Source organism: Cornus florida, unplaced genomic scaffold (genome assembly GCF_030987335.1).
Source record: "Cornus florida cultivar Cherokee Brave unplaced genomic scaffold, ASM3098733v1 CherokeeBrave_3.0.0_Hap2_Chr04, whole genome shotgun sequence".
NCBI lineage: Eukaryota > Viridiplantae > Streptophyta > Magnoliopsida > Cornales > Cornaceae > Cornus > Cornus florida.
In genome coordinates this window covers 43,350,635-43,373,345 of record NW_026775574.1, presented here as the reverse complement: position 1 = coordinate 43,373,345, position 22,711 = coordinate 43,350,635, and positions in this window count along the sequence as shown.

The following is a 22,711-nucleotide window of genomic DNA, read 5'->3' as shown; positions in this document are numbered from 1 at the left end:
TCTTCCCTTTCTTTCTAGCATTTAAGGTACTAGATATTTGCCTAACTTGGGTTTCCAGCTTAGCAATGGATTGAGAATGGGAATGAAGTAATTGAGTGTTTGCCTCTAAAATGCCCAAAGCAGTCGACACTTTCTCTTCAAAGGCGGGACTCCTAGAATTTCCTTGGGAATAAGATGATTGATTAGGAAAATAAGAATTAGAAAATTGGTTTCCATGTGATGATTGAAACGAAGATCTATAACCTTGGGAACCTTGGCTTTGCATTGGAGGTGGAACATACTTTCCTTGAAAACCACCTTGGGGAGGGTTTGAGCCTTCCCCTTGGCTTTTCCAAGAGAAGTTTGGATGGTTCCTCCATCCGGGTTATAGTGTGAGCCATAGGGATTATTCCCTTGGTTGACAAATGCAACATTAACTTGTTCATGATGCTCATTTTGCGCATGTCCATAGGGACAATTGGAAGTAATATGTAAGACACTAGAACAAGTCATACAAGATTCATTAGATACATGATGATGAACATGATTAGGGGAGGAAGACATTTGATTTACCTAATTGTGGTTAACAAAAAATTGATCAAACCTTTGAGTTAAAGATTTCACCTCGGCGGCTATGTCATTTGAATTGTCAACTTGATATAAGCCGACATTCTTCATTCCACCTAGAATTCTACCATTTTTAGAAGACAAATATCTATGCATGGAATTTTCACTCATACTTTCATACAACTGCCAAACATCATTCTCATGTTTATTACGGTAAGAACCACCCATAGATGCATCTACCATTCCTTTTTTATTATCCGGCAAACTTTCAAAGAAGTATTAGACTAATTGCCACTTAGGAATGTCATGATGTGGACACTTCCTAAGCAAATCATTAAATCTTTCCCATGCCTCATGAAATAGTTCCCCTTCCCCTTGAGAAAATTTATGAATGGAAGTTCTCATAGCATTGGTTTTTGATACCGGTACTTCTTCAAGAACTCTTATTGTATTTCTGCCCAAGAAGTTATCGAAAAAGGCCTAAGATTGTTGAACCAATCTTTTGCCTTGTCCTTAAGGGTAAAAGGAAAAAGTTTGAGTCTTAACACTTCTTTTGGCATGTCCGTGCATTTCATGGTGGAACACACTTCAAGAAACTCATCCAAATGCTTGTACGGTTCTTCACTTGGAAGTCCATGATAGTTAGGAAGCATTTAAAGGGTATGCATTTTAATCTCATAGTGATGTGCTCAAAATGGGGGCAATTGAATGCATGTCGGTGCATTGTATTCATTTAGAACATAATGATCACGCAAAGCAATGGGAGGATTCCCAACCCGTGGTGCTAAGCGAACACCGTGATTAACTTGAACCGTGGGAGATTGTAGAGAAAAAATTAGCCGAGGCATTCCCAATGGAATTTAGCCTTGTTGTTGTGGTGGAATGAATGGTCTAGGCATGCCAATGGTACTTGATTGTTATCATGATGCACATTAGGGTGGAGGATGCCTTGTTGGTTTATGTGACCAAGGTCCTCCACATGGTTGTCATGTTGCTCCTTTATTGATGAAATAGAGTGATGAGAATTACCTCTTCCCCTAGGATTACGAACAACTGATTCAAGATTTAAATTAGGAGGGACAAGAGTAGGATTTAATGACCTACGACCATGCATGCACTAGCAAAATAAATAACAATCAAATATCAATCACTTCGCTCCCACAACAAATCAATCAACAAATCTTCACATACAATGATTCCATATTCCCATGCTTGAATAATATGTAAAGAAAAGTGAATTGCCTCCATGCGGGCTCACGATTTATCTAAGAATGTAAGAACTTGCCTCCACACGGGCTGATGATTTAACTAGAGATTGAGTTAGAAAGGTCTCACAAAGGGTCCTTAAGAAGCTTCAATTCATTTTTCAATTTTTCCATTTAGCTTTACAATTTTTAGATTTTAGCCTTTTTGTGCTTAACTTAGCCCCTTGCTTTTCAATTCTCCTTTGCTTGACTTCCTTGCTCAATTCACCTAGCCAAATAAGAACAAACACAATAAGTAACTAAAAATAAAGTAAATAAAGACATGATCAAAAGAGTACTAATTCCTAATTGTTTCCAAAACACGGCATTGCCAAATCAATCCCCGGCAACGGCGCCAAAACTTGGTGCGATGCCGTCACTAGCACCAATAAAGTTGCAATGAAAGTGTGGCCAAGTTTAAATTTATAAAGAGTCACTACTACCTCTAACTACTAATATAGCTAAGGTGAGTAAGAATCGTCCCAAGGGATTGGGGGCTATGTTAATATGGAAATAAAGTCGGATTAGTAGGTCGAGTGATCAAAAGATTGTTTGTTTGGTTAATTAAACTACAATGTAAATGAATTCAATATAAAGCAATTGAAGTAAATAAAAGGGTAGAGAGCAAGAGAGAGAGGTCTTGGGATCTAGTGGTCAACACTAAACATCACCATTTTAGACACTCAATGTATAATGAATGTGGGGAAACATGTGCTGCAATACAAAGAGGTGTGATTGATTGAATCAACAAGCATGGATTAACTAATTAAGTATACATTGTCTAGATAACCTAGTGAATAGCATAATATATCAAATTAAGCCATTATTCCTTCCTTTAAACTCTCAATCAACACACTAACAAGTTAGAGAATTATTCTACTTGCATTCATAAGTATGGAACATCAAACAACAAGTATGGATTGTCCCCACATCTATAAAAATAAGGCAACTACACTACATCTAAGCTAAGAGCATGAAAACTAAACTAATTAAACTAAGGTAGAGGCACAATCCATCAAGAAATGAGTATGAACCATCAAACAAACCACAAGAGTATACTATTTAAGCACTATGCCATGACAATCTCTAGATTCATAGCATCAATACACATAAACATGCATCAATATCACAAAACCAAGAGATAAATACATGAACATCTACTCTAGCATACATAGACATATGGATAGAATGAAATGATCAATTGGAAGTATTAATCAACACAAATCATTGTAAGAACAAGATTCATTTATAAATTAAGTGTCAAGACAACATTATAACACAAATTCCCTCAAAATACAAAGCATTGAGGTCTAGAAGGCATGCTTAGGGCTAACTCTAGCCCCAAGAAGATGTTTAGCCACTCATTGATATAGTCATCCAACCCCCATGGGCCATCTCCATGGTAGAAATGTTATTCTTCTTGATGGAAACCCTAGAAGAATGGAAAAACTCCCAAAATAGTGTATGTCTCTCTAAGCTCTAGCCTCCTCTCCAAGATATGTGATATGAGATATGAAGATATATGAGTTATGATGTAAAAATGGCTTAAAATCCTTATATAGGCAGCTCAAGTATGACACCCATTGATTAGGTTTAATTCGGACTTGAGGAGGTTCGATCGATCAAATTTAGATGAGATTAATTGAATTGTGGCCAGATCCATCGAAGTTAGGCCAGATCGATCAATCCTTGGCGGCGTTTTTTTGATATAAGACAAATCTGAGATATTTTTGGGATATTTTGGGAAAAAGACAAAAGTGTTAGGTGAGGATAAGATCAAGGAAGTTCGATCGATCTGAAGAAAGTTGGATCAATCGAAGTTAGAAATTCTCTGAGGATAAGGACAAGGGGTCTGATCCATCTTGGTGAGGTGAGATCGATCAATGTGAGATCGATCGAAAGTATTCCTGATCGATCGAAGTTTGCTGATTTCCACCACTTTGCTTCCACTTTGCTCCATTCTTCCATTTAGTTTGAGATTACTTCTTTTATGCTCTAATTTGGCTGAATTGACTTATTTTGGGGATAAGCACCTAAAAAGGGAAATAACATGAAATTAGTCTAAAATAGGAAAGTAAGATAGATAAAGGTCCTAAAATACTCGAGCTTAAGGGGTTTAAATGCGTACTTTTCAGCACTCATCAATTAATAGGAAGAATTAAACTATATAAATCATAGAAATATACCAAGATTCATTAAATTCACAAGGCTAGAACACTAGTCACAAGATATTATTCCCCAAAAAGTATGAAAGAAATAGGGGTTTAGATTACAAACTTGAGGCTCATCCAAGCACCAAGGAGAAGTCTAGCCAATCATGGTGGAGGTGGATATGATCTTGGAACCCTCAAGGGCAATCCCCAAACATGACTCTATCTTCTTTCTCTTCTTCTTTGTTTAATTCTAGAGTGAAAAAGTGTGTAGATCTTGAGATGTGTTCTTGGTGCCTCCACTCTTCTCTTTTCTTCTAACCCTAATCCCTAACTTTTTTAGAGAGAGAAAGTAAAAATTACAATGTAAAAATAAAATGATGAAAAAGCCCCCTTACAAAATGATTCAATTCCCTTTAAATACAAGGTCTTTTTCATAGTCACTAAGTTAGAAATACAGTCCAAAAATATCTAATCCCGCAACTATGTGGTAGGTGGAGTACGGGCGCGCGAGAATAAGACAGCTCGCTGCCAACACATTTTCGATCGATCCAAAATATCTTCGATCGATCAGAGTTCGATCAATCTAACTTTTCTTCGATCGATCAGGGTTCGATCGATCCAACTTTTCTCCGATTGATCTCACTTTTATCCGATCGATCTCACTTTTCTCCGATCGATCTCACTTGGCAGTTTTCAACATCAGCCTCGTTTTTGCTCCAGATTAGTCTCCTTTTCCTCCAAATTCTTAATAAGACTTAGTTTGACTCCAAAAAGGCCTTAGAAGCCATTTTTAGCGTGTTTTAAATTTATTGACCTAAAAAGGGAAATAACACGAAATTAGACTAAAACAGGAAAGTAAGTTAGAATAAAGTCCTAAAATACTCAAGCTTAAGGGGTTTAAATGTGCACTTTTCAGCGCTCATCACACCCCCAAACTTAAATATTGCTAGTCCCTGGTAATGAACTACAAAGTAAAGGAATGAAATGAATAACTAAACAACTATGAACTAGAAATCAATAAATGGATAACGCCACTTTAATAGAGAACACGATTGCATTTAGCACATGCAACAAGCCTTTTAAACCCCTAGGTTACCCTTAGTGGATGAGTCAAGTCTCGTGAGGGTTTCCAGAAATGATACCCATAAACATTAAGCTCTTTCTCACTAAAAAGGTATCAATATTCCAAACAAGCATTGGGAGAAAATTACCTCAAGCATGCAAATTTTTAACTATTTCCAATCAATCTCCTAAAATCTCAACATCAAGTAAGCAAGAATGGTCCTCCATACATCAAGACAATGATCATGCAAATCAAAACAACTCTAGATTCCTTTTTGAGTGAACCGGCATCAAATATGTTACTATCTAAGCCAACTAAATAAATAATCACATCCTTACCCTCAAACTAGCACACAAATCTAGTACCGATCATCAAGACAAAGAATGGACCTTTTATTAAAGCTTTATTGATCTAGGTGGCTTATTTTAATTTTTTAATTTTTTATTTTTTTTACACTAACCCTAAGGATCAAATATGGAAGCATGGTGCAATGTGTTGATCTATTAAGTTTTTTAGCGATCCATGAGGTCGAGCGTTAGGTTAATGACTCCCAAACTGAACGGCTTTAGGGCATTAGGTGTTTAAACACCCCTAAGGACTTACGAGCTTAAATCAACTAGGCTACAAATCAAAACTATCTCCATCTAATCATTTCATACTTCTCACCTTTTGGGAAAAGTACTCACTTTTATTTATTTATTTATTTTTTTTAACATTCAATTATTAACCTAGAGTTTGAGCCCTTCACCTTTCGGCACGAGAAATTCAGTGCTTGATGAGGCTAGAATCCCGGCTACTCAGTGAAAAGGGGTTGTTATCCACCTTTATCAAGAATGAAAGCTTTCAATGCACTACTAGCTCAATTGGGATATAACCAAATCAATAGTCAACAAAGTATGTACCCCAAAAATGAATGCTAGTATGCACCTGTGCTAGCGTAGAATCATAGAGTGAATCTTAAAATAATCACAAAATCAAGATAATGTAAGCCATAAATGCAAGCAAGATATCAATTTTTTGAAAAATTTATTCCTAAATGGCATCCATTAAGCATACAAGGAGTATTGGACTCTCAAGTCAAGCAATTTTTAAATTCTAAGTATCATGGTCCTCAAAAGATCAAAATTATAGCTAACATCAATCTCAAATCTCAATCATGCATTTAAAATTTAACTTAAATAGAATACAACAAAGCCACCTTACCCCCAAACTTAAACCGCACATTGTCCTCAATGTGCAATGAGAACAATGGAAAAAATGGAAAGAATATATCGTGATGGCAAAGACATGAAGCCCAGTAGTGATCCATTGGGAAAGAGTGCACCCACAAACTTGGAATCAACAACCTACTTGAATAACCACACTAGCAAACTCACATCAAATTTTAAATGGGATAAAGATAAACCAAATCAAACATTCTAAGGCAATATAGTTGGTAAGCGCCGAATATTGCATATTCAAGCGCCCTTTCTTACATTAGTTAAGTCTGTTAATGGAGTAGAATATATAGTTTTAATTTATTTTTGCACTTTTGTCTTGTTTCAGGTCCGTTTCCCTGAATTTGATCAAAGAAGCGATTTTGGCATCAATTATGTTGAAATACGTGCGCTATTCCGGGGAGTCATCTTTTGGACCTGACTTCTCCTGTTACCGTTTTATGAAGTCATGACTGAGTGTTCATCGTGGGAGCTCATCCACGGTCCGGCTGGAAGAAGGCTTGCAAGAAGCCTTGAAAATGTTGCAAAGGCAAGCTCCCGCGGGCACCCGCCGAATGCCTCACCTCTCTGTCTAGTTTCACGGTGCCTTACAGAAGCCCCAGTAGTAGCTCCCGCGCACCACTGCGGGGGCCCACCATCGCGCTGCAAGCGCCCACCAAACATACCAGTGCCATCCTCGCAAACCGCAGCTTCCGTGGGCGCCTGTTGGCGCCTCGCGGGCGCCTGCTGGCCCTCTGTAGGCAGTTCACCTGCCCCATTTTTTCAGCATTCTTGTTCCCTTATCTTCCTTTTATGTGGTGGAGATTGAGTCAGAGGGGGGAGCTCAGGATTTTGGAGTATGGGGAGTAGGTTTTAGAAGGATAAGAAGGGGGTATGATCGTACATATCACATATCTCAAATTTGAAAGGCTAGAGGAGAGGTGGAGAGCTTTTTGGGTGTTCTTGGAGCTTAAGGTGCAACAATGGAGAATTCTTCTTCTTCTTTCTCTCCACTCCTTGCATTAATGGGTAACTAAACCTCCATCTAGGGAGGTGATGATGCCTTCCCTTGTAATCATGTTTTAGATTAGGCTCTATTTTGGGGATAAATCTGTATAATTTTTTGTTTTCTCATAATCTAGAGCATATTACTTTTTGTAATGAATTTCAATGTTCATAAATGATTGATGTAGGTTAACTATCTTGTCTTTGATGATCCTTATATTAATCTTAATGCTTACATTTTCATGGTGACAATGGAAATAAGATTATGAGTGGTTTTCATGGCATGTTGATAGAGAAACTTGATAGTCCATTGCTTAGGTATTCCCTTTGATGGTTTACACTTGATTCCTAGCTTCATGTGCTTTATCATTTGATTAATGGCTTGATGGTCTTTTGCTTAAGGTAGTAGGTTTGATGCTGCACCCTAGTTTAGGTAGTTCAAGTGTATGAACTTTTGATGGATCATTCTTATTCTGATTTAATGAACTTCTTGATGATTATAGGGTAACCATATGTTGCTCTATAATTCTTAACCATTATATATATATTATCTATCCCCATTTTAGTCTTGATTTAGCATGTGTTTAGGGTTTAGTGCGGATTCACTTCCCTAGTTCTTTTCAATTGTCTTTGCCTATCTATTTCGTAGCATTGCCATTTTATGCATTTCTCAATTCATAGTTTTAGTGACAAACCAACAAATCCTCTATAAATCTCCCTTTTCATTCTAAAAGATGATTTTAGACACTTAGGTTGCCATAGATTAGCGCAGTCCCAGTGGTTCGACTTACCCGACCAATAGCCCTATTTTACAGTGATTTATGCTATTACAAAATGGGTTGATGTATAATTGTAATCGATCCGTCGATCAATAGCACAAAAAGAAAGATAGATATGAGATCAAACGCAAAAAAAACCATAAAGTATGCATGACTACATAAAAGGGTACAATGGTGAATTTTTATTTTATTTTATTATTTTTTTTATATTTTTCATTTAATGAAAGCAAGTATATACAAAATGCAAGAAAATCAAAGAATAAAATGCATGAACAAAATACAAAACAAAAAATAAAGAAGGTAAAATGTAATAAAAGAATATGTACAATGTAAGAAATGAAAAACAAAAAAGTAAGAAAGGATGCAAGAACAAAATAAAGAAAAATAAAAATAAAACTTTTTTTTTTTTTTTTTTTTTTTTTTTTAAAGACATAACAAGTATGTACACACACACAAAAATAAAACAAATAACCATGCAAGGAATGAAAATGCAAGGAAATAAGAGATGCAAAATTTTTGATCGATCATGGCCCAGCTCGATCGATTGAAGTAAATTTCAATCCATTGAGCACTGTTCAAAAAAAATAAAATAAAATATTTTTTATTTTTTTTTTGGAACAATGCTCGATGGATCGAAATTTACTTCAATCGATTGAGCTAAGCCATGATCGATCGAAAACATGAATATTATTGCCCTGGGATCAAAAAATTTCTGACGTAATTCCAATCGATCGAAATTATTTTCGATCGATTGAGACCATGTTCTATCGAACGGAATAAGTCTGCGATCGATCGAACTGCCTGGGCACAAATTGCTGAATTTCAAAAAAATTTCAAAGGCAGAAATTTTCTAGGGCCCTAAAATGCATGAAAATGGTCTAAAAACCTAAATTTTGAGAATGAAGTGCAATGGAACACATCTAGATGCCGCAAGAAGTAAAAAAAAAAAAAAAAAAAAAAAAAAAAAAAAAAGAAATGGGAGAGGAATAAAGTCGTGAAACTCTACGAATACTAGTGTTTAACGTTTCTAGCATGACGTTGGGTTCAACTCACTAGTAGAACATATCAAAGACTGGATATGAAACAACCTTATTAACTCTTTTTTTCATTTTCTCATTTAATGCCTCACTTATAATAATATAAACATCCTCCAAAAGAATGACTTGAAAAGAAATTATGAAAGATGCAATTTGTTTCTTTTCATCCACAGCCTTGAAAATAAAATCAATAACGAGCGGCCTTCCACTTGGCAAGGCAAAGTCTTTCAAAGACTCAATTGGAATATCAAGAAACATCTTCTCTTCATCCTTTTTCTCTTCCTCAAAAATCATCATCTCCTCACCTTCCAAGTTAGCTAAGGAGTTCATTAGAGAGTTCACTTCATTTTTGGAGTTTTCAAGGTCAAAACCACAATTTTTATACATTTCAAAAAGGCAAGTCTCATGAGGATCATTGGAGATAATAGAAGGAAGGCCCTCTTCAACAAGTTCCTCCTCCTTCTCTCCTACCGCTATAGTGGTCAACATCTCCTCACTCTCTAAGGTATCAAAGGCTGGAATCAATTCATGATCAAAATAAGGAAAATCCTCATTAATCATGTTGTGCTCTATTAGATTAGCCATTGGTGGACCTATTAATTTCTCAAATTGCTCACTTGCTACTTCTTCCTCTTCACTCTCATCATCCTCATCTATATAAATTGGAGTTCTTGCATTTTTTTCATTTACCTTTTCCTCCTCCTCTTGACGAGAAAAAGCATTTGCAATTTGCTCAACTTAAGCTTTAAGCTTGGCTAAAATTTGAGAATGCGAAAGAATAAGTTGATTTTGTGAATTAAGCCCATCAAGTAGAGCAAACATTTTTTCTTGAAACTTGAGTGAATAAAGTAATGGAAGTGGTTCTTTATAAAATGGTGGTAGAGGGCAATAGTCACAAGGAGGATTAAAAGAGTGATCAAGCCTATAATAAGATGATGCACGAAATGAATTGGACTTAATCTCATAAGGATTAAAATATAAAAGAGGAACATAAGGTGAAGGGAAGAAATTCCCCCCCAAACTTGGATCAAACAATTCCTCCATTCACAATTAAAATCCAAATGCAACAAAAAAATTGGCCTCCACACGGGCCGATGCTTGGACAAAAATAAAGCAATTTAATTAGCCTCAACAAGGGCGATCATAAGCATGCAAAGAAGTGCACAATTAAAATACAAGAGTTCTAAGAATTGATTACAAAGGTCCTTAAGCAACTTCAAATTTTAATGTTAGCTTTAAGCTCCAATGATTACTTAAAGTTCCAATGATTGCCTTGTAGTCAAGCACCTAATTGAACAAATAATATCAAGAGTGAGAAACGAATATACATTGGAAAATAAAAGAAAAATAGAAACAATCCAATGAGCACTATTGTCTAGTCTAATTCCAACAAAACTGTTAATCCCCGACAACAACGCCAAAATTGATGGTGGCCACTTGTATACGCCAAAATAATGTAGTGAATGTGCAGTTCAAGAAAAACCTTTTAGGTCAAGTTTAAATTTATAAAAACCACTACCACCACTACTTCTAATGTAGTAAGAGTGAGTAGGGATTGTCCCAAGGGATTATACGTGTTGGAATTTAACTTCAACTCTAGTGAATCACAAGATTACAAAGGAGATATCGATTGTTTGATTACACTAAAATTTAATTAATTAAAATGTAATTAAAAAAAACTAAGTTGAGTAAGGGATTTAAGAGATGAGAATTAAGGTCTTGGGGTGCATTGGAATGGCCACCAAGCTTGTTCGCCAAACCACACACTTTCAACTAATTTGGGGAAAACATTCTTGTGAACAAAATACGACTACCAATTGCAATATTAAGCATGGACCATCAAATTAAAGAATGAATCGTCTACCTAACTAATAAATAAACTAAATGTAGCACAACCCATCAATTCTAAGCATAACCCATCAAACTAGTCACAATTATAGCACACATCAATCAAGAGAATCATGGAATTTGCAATAAGAAACCATGAAATATCAAATCAAGTAAAGATTGTCTACCTACCTACAAGCATGAATGAAATTGTAGAACAACACATCAAGCATAAGAATAATCCATCAAATTATTGACAAACCCATTCAATGAATACCATGCATAGCCATCACTAGATCCTTAATTAATCACACATAAACATGCAACCGACATAGAGAAACTAGTGTAGAGATCAATTCCTAAATAATCACACATAAGACAATATGTAATCACAAAGAGAATCAATAGGGAGAATTAAACCACATGAATCATGTAAGACATAATTTCCAATTTAATCACACATAGACATGTAAATAAACTAAAGAATTAATAGGAAGAATTAAACCATAGAAATCATATAAATATACCAAGATTCATTAAATTCACAAGGCTAGAACACTAATCAAAAGATATTATTCCCCAAAAAGTATAAAAGAAATAGAGGTTTAGATTACAAACTTGGGGCTCATCCAAGCCCCAAGAAGAAGTCTAGCCAATCGTGGAGGAGGTGGATGTGATCTTGGAACCCTCAAGGGTAATCCCCAATCATGGCTCTATCTTCTTCCTCTTCTTCTTTGTTGAATTCTAGAGAGAGAGAGTGTGTAGATCTTGAGATGTGTTCTTGGTGCCTCCACTCTTCTTTTTTCTTCTAACCCTAATCTCTAACTTTTTTAGAAAGAGAAAATAAAAATTACAATGTAAAAATAAAATGATGAAATTGTCCCCTTACAAAATGGTTCAATTCCCTTTAAATACAAGGTCCTTTTCTTAGTTAATAAGCCAGAAATACAACCCAAAAATATTTAATCCCGCAACTATGTGGTAGGTGGAGTTTGGGCGCGCGGGAATTAGACAGCTCGCTGCCAGTACATTTTCGATCGATCCAAAATGTCTTTGATCGATCAGAGTTCGATCGATCCAACTTTTCTTTAATCGATCCAACTTTTCTTTGATCGATCTCACTTTTCTCTGATCGATCTCTGATGAGTAATGAGAAATACGCAATTAAACCCCTTAAGCTTAGGTATTCTAGGTCCTTAATCTATCTTACTTTCCCGTTTTAGACTAATTTCATGTTATTGCCCTTTTCAGGCACTTATCCTTAAAATAAGTTAATTCAGCCAAATAAGAGCATTAAAGAAGCTAACTCAAGCTGAATGGAAGAAAGGAGCAAAATGGAAGCAGAATGAAGCAAAGTGTGGAAATCAGCATGTTTGATCGATCTCAGAAATCCTTCGATCGATCGAAGCAACATCGATCTGGAGACATCATGATGGATCCAAGCCTTTGTTCTTATCCAAAAGAATCCACCATGTTCGATCAATCCAACTTTTCTTCGATCGATCGAAAATATTTAATTTTATCTACACCTACCACTTTTGTCTCTTTCCCAAAATATCCCAAAATATCTCAAAGATTTGTCTTTATTCAAAAAGGTGCCGCTAAGGATGGATCGATGTCTGCAACATTCGATGGATCTCACCTCAGTTCGATCAATCTCTACATGGTTCGATCGATCGAACCCTCTCAAGTGTGAATTAAATCAAATTCTAGCTCATTAAAGGTTGTCTCATGGTGCAATCATTGAAGGAGCCCTTGTGCACGAGTCCAGACCATTGGGTATGACACTTGAGCTACCTATATAAGGATTTTGAGCCATTTTTACATATCATATCATCATACTTAGAGATATACTTAGAAACATTCTTAGAGAGGAAGAACATATAGGAGGAGAGGCTAAAGATACATTTTTAGGAGTTCTTCCATTGTCTTAGGGTTTCCATTAAGAAGGAGGTCATTGCTACCATAGAGATAGCCCTTGAGGGTTGGATGACTACTTTAATGAGTGGCTAAACATCTTCTTGGGGCTAGAGTTAGCCCTAAGCATGCCTTCTAGACTCTAATGCTTTGTATTTTGAGGGGATTAGTGTTGTAATCTTGCTTTGACACTTATTTTATATTTGAATCTTGCTTATTCAATGATTTGTGTGGTTTAATACTTCCAATTGATTATTTCATTCTATCCATATGTCTATGTATGCTATAATAGATGTTCATGTGTTTATCTCTATTTTTTGTGTTGTTGATGCATGTCTGTGTGTGTTGATGCTATGGATCTAGAGATTATCAAGGCATAGTGCTTAATAGAATACTATTGTGGTTTATTTGATGGTTCATACTCATGCCTTGACGGATTGTGCCTCTCTCTTAGTTTCTTTAGTTAATTTTTATGCCCTTAGGTTAGTTGTAGTGTAGTTGCCTTAGCTATTAGATAGGAGGACAATCCATGCTTGTTGTTTGATGTTCCATGCTTATGAATGCAGGTAGTATTATTCTCTAACCATGTGATATGTTTGGATTGTGAGCTTAAAGGAAGGATGAATGGCTTAGTTTGATGTATTGTGCTATTCACTAGGTTGCTTAGACAATATATGCTTAATTGGTCATCCATGCTTGTTGAAACAATCAATCATACACTCTCAAATTGTAACACATGTGTGACGGCCCAAGTTTTGTAAACCCGGTGCGTTAGTGATGACTAAAAGATGACCCGATAATGGATCCGAAATGCGGAAGCGAAAGGTGAAACAACGGTCTCTAGAGAAACAATGCGTCTCTAAGACACCAATGTGACCCTCAATGAGGTCACGGAACCCAAAGGAAACAAATGCAGAAGTATTGTTTCAAAAACGGACAAAAAGAACCTAGGGACAAAATGGTCATTTTGCAAAAAGTGGATTCAGGTGCAATCGAGCACACCGCCGAAAAGACAATGACAAATTAGTCAAGTTCAAAAATTTTTTTACTCAATTTGGAGTCCGGACGGGGGAGAAAGGTCAAAAACAAAAATGATGTCGTGGCGGCCCGACGACGACAACCCACCACTGCTACAACTAAGAGTAAAAACGGGCATCTAAACGGACTTTTTTGGAAAAACTCAAAGAAGAAACCCCCCCTAAAATCAAGTTTCCTACACTACAAGCCGGCATAAACAAAAAAAATGCATTGTAAAATGCCCAGAATGCCCCCAAGAAATCAGGTCAAGAGGAAAAAAACTAATCCGAGCTATTGCCCAAGTTTTGGAAATAGGGCTTTGGGAGATTTTTAAATTGGCTAAATCGAAAATGCATTCATAAAATGCTCCCACAAGACCTCCGGAAGTTTCGAATCGGTCGTGACGATTTTCAAAAAAAAGTTGATGAATAGTACCAACTACATTTGTACTAAAAATTTGCAAAACCTGGCAGCAAGGATTTTCCGGAAAAATATTAATTTTTTAAGGCCAAGATGATGTTTTCTGGAAAAGCACAAACAAGAAACCTCCCTCAAAATTGAGTTTTCTACGTGAATCGCGAGGAAAAATGAAAAAAATGCATTGTGAAATACCCAAAATGCCCCTGGAACAGAATAGGGTAAAACTCCCTAAAAAAGCTACTTAGAGTTTTTGTTTCATCAAGGAAGGTATTGTTTGCCAAAATGAGCATGCAAGTGTATGTAATATGATAAAATAGATGTGCTACAATGGCCTATGGCCTCATTACAATACATTTTCAACATTTGACATGTCAAACCTCCAAGTTAAAAAAATTACATTTCATAGACAAATCATGAACATGCTAACACTTGCATGTGAACAAGAAAGCTTCTAAAGAAGCTCAACTCAGCAAATCACCCAAGCAATTGCAATCTCCAATCTTGTATCATGTACCTGAAATATACCCCAGTATCATAGGGGTGAGTAACATAAAGCTACTCGTAGGAAATGAGCATGCATCGACCTACATTTTACAAGTGTACATGATTTAATTATTGTGGTTCATTCCACCTAAAGTCTATGTCAAGATGAGACTCAGGGAGCATCCTAGCTACCTAAGATCATTTCTAGCATCAATCATCTCATTCATGCAATTTTAACAACATAGGGGTCATGCTTACACAAAGCAACAACATAGGAGCATGCTTACACAAAGCAACAACATAGTGGTTCTTAAGGTTATCAACTTGAAGTCTAAAATGCAACATCAACTAAATATAACAATTTAGCAAAATTAGAATATCTAATACCACGCATCAAGACATAGATTCTCTGGGTTGTCAACTAGCAATCTAAAAGTGTGAAATCAACAAAATATATCAATTTAGTATGGATGTTCTTAACAACATCAAATCGCCAATTACCAAAACCACAAGTCACAAGTAAACATTGCTTGTCAACTTGGAATTGAATGCGAAATCAAATAGTGGAAGACTTAGACATCACAGCTTAGATTTCTGCCGAGACAAGGCAAATTTGGAGCTACTAACCCCTAGGCAGCCTACCCAATGCGCGAACTTTATAGGGCTAATTTGGAGCTACTAACCCCCAGGCAGCCTACCCAACGCATGAACTTTTGACTTAAAGGACTCTTGTCCCCGTACTAGAGCCAAGCCCAAGCCATCACAGCTTAACAATGTCCCAAGCAATTCCAAAATAAATAAGTTAACAACTTATATACGTATTAAACAGTACACGAAACTACCTCTATGCACAAGTAGATTATAACCACACAACACATGATCTAAATCCACAACAACTATAGGATGACAATATCGAATCTTCATAGCGCGATTCGTTACACGCTATAATAACATCACATGTCGAATCTTCAGTGTGCGATTCGCTACACGCTATAACAATATAATCCAATATTGAAAACATAATTTATAAATCTATTACAAGTCTAAAATCATGCTTCAAACATACTTTCAATGCCAATTTCAGGATTTAATCATTAAAGCAATAAAAACGGAATTTAATCAAATAAACTAATTAAATTCCCTAGCTTTCAAATCTCAATCAAATGGCCCCTAATCAATGCATATTATATAATATAGCATAGTATATACAAACATTCACTAAAATCTCAATTAGGCCAACGGCACAACAAGGTAGAATTTAATTATATCATTAAATTAAACTTCTAAATTTCAAAGCAACTTCAAATGGTCCCAATTTAATATATACTAGTACACAAGTCCTAGTCATCATAATTATCAAGTAAAAAAACTTAATTGGGCCAAGGGAACCATTAAATAGATTTTAATTAATCATTTAATTTAAAATCTCTAGATTTTCATACTTGTCCAAATACTCCCACATTAAAGTATGTTAACAAACATGTTAAGACTTAGTTTAAAAGTATATTACAAGTTCATTTCATGAAAAGTATGGCCAAGGGATTTAATCTTTCACCAAAGATAAACATTAAATAAAAAGTGCAATTCTTATTCAATTAATCCCAATTTAATATATGTTAACAAACATATTAAAACATGATTTTCTAGCATGCCACAATTCCATTCTAAGTTATACACATCCTTGTGAATTAAATTTCATACAAAGAAATAATTAATACTAATTTTCTATAATTGATACAAGGCATGCAATTAAGTTGTATAATCATGCTAAACACTCAATACAACACACACAAAAGTCTAGAACATCCCCTACCTCAATTTGAGATGAAAATCTCAAAAGCCACCAAATGGAAACCGCTCCGAATCCGACGAAACTTCTAGATTTTGTCGGGGACTACACCGTGCACATAACCCCCAAGGAAGCCCCATCAAAATCACCACTTCACTTCAAACCCAAACTTAAAGAATGGTCATAAATCGGTTCTAATAAGGGTGAAAGAAGCGCGTAGTCCACACGAACACTAAACGCAAAGGCCCTTCTATGTTCTGACAAAGGAATAAAGCTCAAAAGAGGAGAGAGAAGGTGGCAGCCTCCCTTGGGCTGCCATGGAAGCTTCAAGTCGTGCAAGAGAGTGGGGAAGAGGAAAAAATAAAATATCTCACCCCCCTTTTTATAGAAATCTCAAAAATTGCCCCGAACGGGCCCCGCCGGGTCTGTAAAAGTAAAATTTGAGCAGACGCGCTCAAATGACAAAACTCTGTGAATGAAAAAGATTCAAAATGAGAAAATATGATCAACAGAAGAAATAGTGTCAAAAATTGAGTCCCGAGCAGAAAGTTATGCCCCAAAGAAGTTTGGCACTAACTAGGGCTAGAAACCCTGAAACTGGAAAACAATGACCAGAAGGAATTTCTAAGGGTACACAACTCGACGAAAAGTGAAAATGAATCCCGTACGAGGATCCAGGCTCAAAACAAGGCATTTAGCAATAACTTTCATTAATTACACAATGGCCCCTCCAAAAAGTGAAAACTACACTAATGGCCCAGAATGAAAATATCTTCCCAAAATATTTTCTTAAAAACCCCTGAAATAAAATATCTTCAAAAGATATTTACGAAAAACTCCCCAAGAAAAGAAAATAATTTCAAAGAACTTTGCATCCAATGCCCCTATGGACACCGGGAGCAACCAGAGTACTTTCTTACAAAAGTAAAGATGCGTATTTCGTGAAAACCACTCAAGATGGAGATACATGAAGTCAAAAACCAACTCCGAACACAAGAAGTGTGGTTACGCCAACAAAGTGTCAAACGGGGAAAAGAAAAGATAGGGTAAAGGATGAAATAGGGAAAAGGACGAAAAGTGAATAGTGTTGAAAAACGAAAAATGTGGAAAAGACTCGGTCCTTAAAGGAAGGTGTAAATCCACATAAAAGAATCTCAGAAATCACTCCAGAGCACTCAAGACGACACTAAGCGAATAGGAACTGAACTCAGAGAGGAAAGACAACGGAAAAAAAATATCCGTGAAAATCCGGGTCATTACAACTTTCCCACCTTAAAGGGATTTCGTCCCCGAAATCCAGCCCCAACAAAAACAAAAAGGCGCAACCAGGATAACTACGGAGTACATCTCCGAGTATCCCACACAACGCGATACAAAAGCAATCCCAAAGCTGAAAGACAACGCACAAACCAATGTCATTCGCACCCACGTGCTAATGACAGGACAACCTCTCAAAAGGAAGGTGACTAAATGGACACCCAACAAGTCGGAACTCACACCCAAAACCCAAGGTGAGACAAAGGAACAAAAGCCAACAACCGTAAACATCCCTCTAGATGAACTATCATATTGATCCAACAACGACCACCAAAAGATCTCCAAGATAACCACATATCATATCAGGGTACCGAACAAGACGATGTGGCAATACGAACAGCGACCAAAACCCGCCCACGCCGTACTCAAATGTGTGGTAGCAATGACAGTGCCTAGTGCCCGCCCACACTTACTCGTCAGTAAGGTAACATCGACAGCAACTAGTACTCGCCCACAACACACAACTTTGTATGGTAGCATGGCATTATAAGGCACTAATTCATAACTTGCCCCCCACTAGGTCTACCCAAGAAACCTCTCGATACAAATGACATCAATGTCAAAAATGATCATTGCCAAAAGCACTACGGAGACCAACATTTTATGAGAGTTTAGATATGGTCCAAAGATGTCTGACCAGACCATCCTAGCCAATCCCAAAACTCTGACAATAATGCCATAGGTACCGCTATGCTTAAGGCCTTAAATCCTCGATACAACAAAACCAACATCTCCAATGTCTCAAAATACCCCTGTTAACAACATTAATCAGGAATCCAAAACATAACAAGCAAATCAATGACCACAGAAATCAAAACGAACCTCACAATAAGACATTTCATCGAAAGTCCTTCACATCTCCCTGAAATAGATCAACTACAAGACTACACCATTATCAAACATCAGATCCACATCCCTATCATGGATAACTAAATCCTCAAAATACAAATCCAACAACTGGCACACACATCAAAATGCCAACAACTAAGGTCACAAGATGAATCTCTTAAAACCATGCTTGGCAACACCAAGATAAATCAAAATTCCTCAATTTCTATCGATCCATAAACAACCACTGGAACTACGATTCCTCAAAACCATGCCTATCGAGCACACCGCTGGAAATACAATGACAAGCTAGTCAAGTTCAAAAAAAAGTTTACTCAATTTGGAGTCCGGACGAGGGAGAAAAGTCAAAAACAAAAATGATGTCGTGGCGGCCCGACGAGGACAACCCACCGCTGCTGCAACTAAGAGTAAAAACAGGCATCTAAACGAACATTTTTGGAAAAACCCAAAGAAGAAACCCCCCTTAAAATCAAGTTTCCTACCCCGTTTGTAGGCAGAAACAAAAAAAAAATGCATTGTAAAATGCCCAGAATGCCCCCAAGAAAATTAGCTCAAGAGGAAAAAAACTAATCCGAGCTACTGCCCACGTTTTGGAAATAGGGCTTCGGGAGGTTTTTAAATTGCCTAAATTGAAAATGCAATCTTAAAATGCACCCACAAGACCTCCGGAAGTTTTGGATTGGTCGTGACGATTTTCAAAAAAAAGTTGATGAATAGTACCAACTACATTTGTACTAAAAATTTGCAAAACCTGGCAGCAAGGATTTTTCGGAAAAATATTAATTTTTTAGGGCCAAGATGATGTTTTCTGGAAAAACACAAACAAGAAACCTCCCTCAAAATTGAGTTTTCTACGTGAATCGTAAGGAAAAATAAAAAAAATATGTTGTGAAATGCCCGAAATGCCCCTGGAACAGAATAGGGTAAAACTCCCCAAAAAAGCTACTTAGAGTTTCTGTTTCATCAAGGAAGGTATTGTTTGCCAAAGCGAGCATGCAAGTGTATGTAATATGATAAAATAGATGTGCTATAATGGCCTATGGCCTCATTACAATACATTTACAACATTTGACAAGTCAAACCTCCAAGTTAAAAAAATTACATTTCATAGACAAATCATGAACATGCTAACACTTGCATGTGAACAAGAATGCTTCGAAAGAAGCTCAACTCCGCAAATCACCCAAGCAATTGCAATCTCCAATCTTGTATCATGCACCTGAAATATGCCCCAGTATCGTAGGAGTGAGTAACATAAAGCTACTCGTAGCAAATGAACATACATCAACCTACATTTTATAAGTGTACATGATTTAATTATTGTGGTTCATTCCACCTATCGTCAATGTCAAGGTGAGACTCAGGGAGCATCCTAGCTACCTAAGATCATTTCTAGCATCAATCACCTCATTCATGCAATTTTAACAACATAAGGCCATGCTTACACAAAGCAACAACATAGGAGCATGCTTACACAAAGCAACAACATAGTGGTTCTCAAGGTTATCAACTTAAAGTCTAAAATGCAACATCAACTAAATATAACAATTTAGCATAATTAGAATATCTAATACCACACATCAAGACATAAATTCTCTAGGTTATCAACTAGCCATCTAAAAGTGTGAAATCAACAAAATATATCAATTTAGTATGGATGTACTTAACAACATCAAATTGCCAATTACCAAAACCACAAGTCACAATTAAACATTGGTTGTCAACTTGGAATTGAATGCGAAATCAAATAGTGGAAGACTTGGACATCATAGCCCAAATTTCCGCCGAGACAAGGCAAATTTGGAGCTACTAACCCCCAGGCAGCCTACCCAACGCGCAAACTTTTGACTTAGAGGACTCTTGTCCCCGTACTATAGCCAAACCCAAGCCATCACAGCTTAACAATGTCCCAAGCAACTCCAAAATAAATAAGTTAACAACTTATATATGTATTAAACAGTAAACGAAACTACCTTCATGCACAAATAGGTTTTAACCACATAACACATGCTCTAAATCCACAACAACTATAGGATGACAATGTCGAATCTTTAGAGCGCGATTCGTTACGCGCTATAATAACATCACATGTCGAATCTTCAATGTGTGATTCGCTACACGCTATAACAATATAATCTAATATTGAAAACATAATTTATAAATCTATTACAAGTCTAAAATCATGCTTCAAACATATTATCAATGCCAATTTTAGGATTTAATCATTAAAGCAATAGAAACGGAATTTAATCAAATAAACTATTTAAATTCCCTAGCTTTCAAATCTCAATCAAATGGCCCCTAATCAATGCATATTATACAATATAGCATAGTATATACATACATTCACTAAAATCTCAATTAGGCTAATGGCACAACAAGGTAGAATTTAATTATATCATGATAATTAAACTTCTAGATTTTAAAGCAACTTCAAATGATCCCAATTTAATATATACTAGTACACAAGTCCTAGTCATCATGATTATCAAGTAAAAAAACTTAATTGGGCCAAGAGAACCATTAAATAGATTTTAATTGATCATTTAATTTAAAATCTCTAGATTTTCATACTTGTCCAAATACACCCAAATTAAAGTATGTTAACAAACATTTTAAGACTTAATTTAAAAGCATACTACAAGTTCATTTCATGAAAAGTATGGCCATGTGATTTAATCTTTCAGCAAAGATAAATATTAAATAAAAAGTGTAATTCTTATTCAATTAATCTCAATTTGTCATATGTTAACAAATATATTAAAACATGATTGTCTAGCATGCCACAATTCCATTCTAAGTTATACACATCCTTGTGAATTAAATTTCATACAAAGAAATAATTAATACTAATTTTTTAGAATTGATACAAGGCAAGCAATGAAGTTGTATAATCATGCTAAACACTCAATACAACACACACAAAAGCCTAGAACATCCCCTACCTCAATTTGAGATGAAAATCTCAAAAGCCACCAAATGGAAACCGCTCCGAATGCGACCAAACTTCTAGGTTTTGTCGGGGACTACACCGTGCACATAACCCCCAAGGAAGCCCCATGAAAATCACAACTTGAATTCAATCCCAAACTCAAAGAATGGTCAGAAATTGGTTCTAATAAGGGTGAAAGAAGTGCGTAGTCAACACAAACACTAAACGTAAAGGCCCTTCTATGTTTTGACGAAGGAATGAAGCTCAAAAGAGGAGAGAGAAGGTGGCAGCCTCCCTTGGGCTGCCATGGAAGCTTCAAGTCATGCAAGAGAGTGGGGAAGTGAAAAAATAAAATATCTCACCCCCCTTTTATAGAAATCTCAAAAAGTGCCCCGAATTGGCCCCGCCAAGTACGAAAAAGTAAAATTTGAGTAGACGCGCTCAAATGACAAAACTTTATGAATGAAAAAGATTCAAACTGAGAAAATATGATCAACAGAAAAAACAGTGTCAAAAACTAAGTCCCGAGCAGAAAGTTATGCCCCAAAGAAGTTTGGCGCTAACCGGGGCTAGAAACCCTGAAACTGGAAAACAATGACCAGAAGGAATTTCTAAGAGTACACAACTCGACGAAAAGTGAAAATGAATCCCGTATGAGGATCCAGGCTCAAAACAAGGCGTTTAGCAATAACTTTCATTAATTACACAATGGCCCCTCAAAAAAGTGAAAACTGCACTAATGGCCCCGAATGAAAATATCTTCCCAAAATATTTTCTTAAAAACCCCTGAAATAAAATATCTTCAAAAGATATTTACGAAAAACACCCCAAGAAAAGAAAATAATTTCAAAGAACTTTGCATCCAATGCCCCTATGGACACCGGGAGCTACCAGAGTACTTTCTTGCAAAAGTAAAGATACGTATTTCGTGAAAACCACTCAAGATCGAGATACATGAAGTCAAAAACCAACTCCGTACACAAGAAGTGTGGTTACACTAACAAAGTGTCAAACGGAGAAAAGAAAAAATAGGGAAAAGGACGAAATAGGGAAAAGGACGAAAAGTGAATAGTGTCTAAAAACGAAAAATGTGGAAACGACTCGGTCCTTAAAGGAAGTTGTAAATCCACAGAAAAG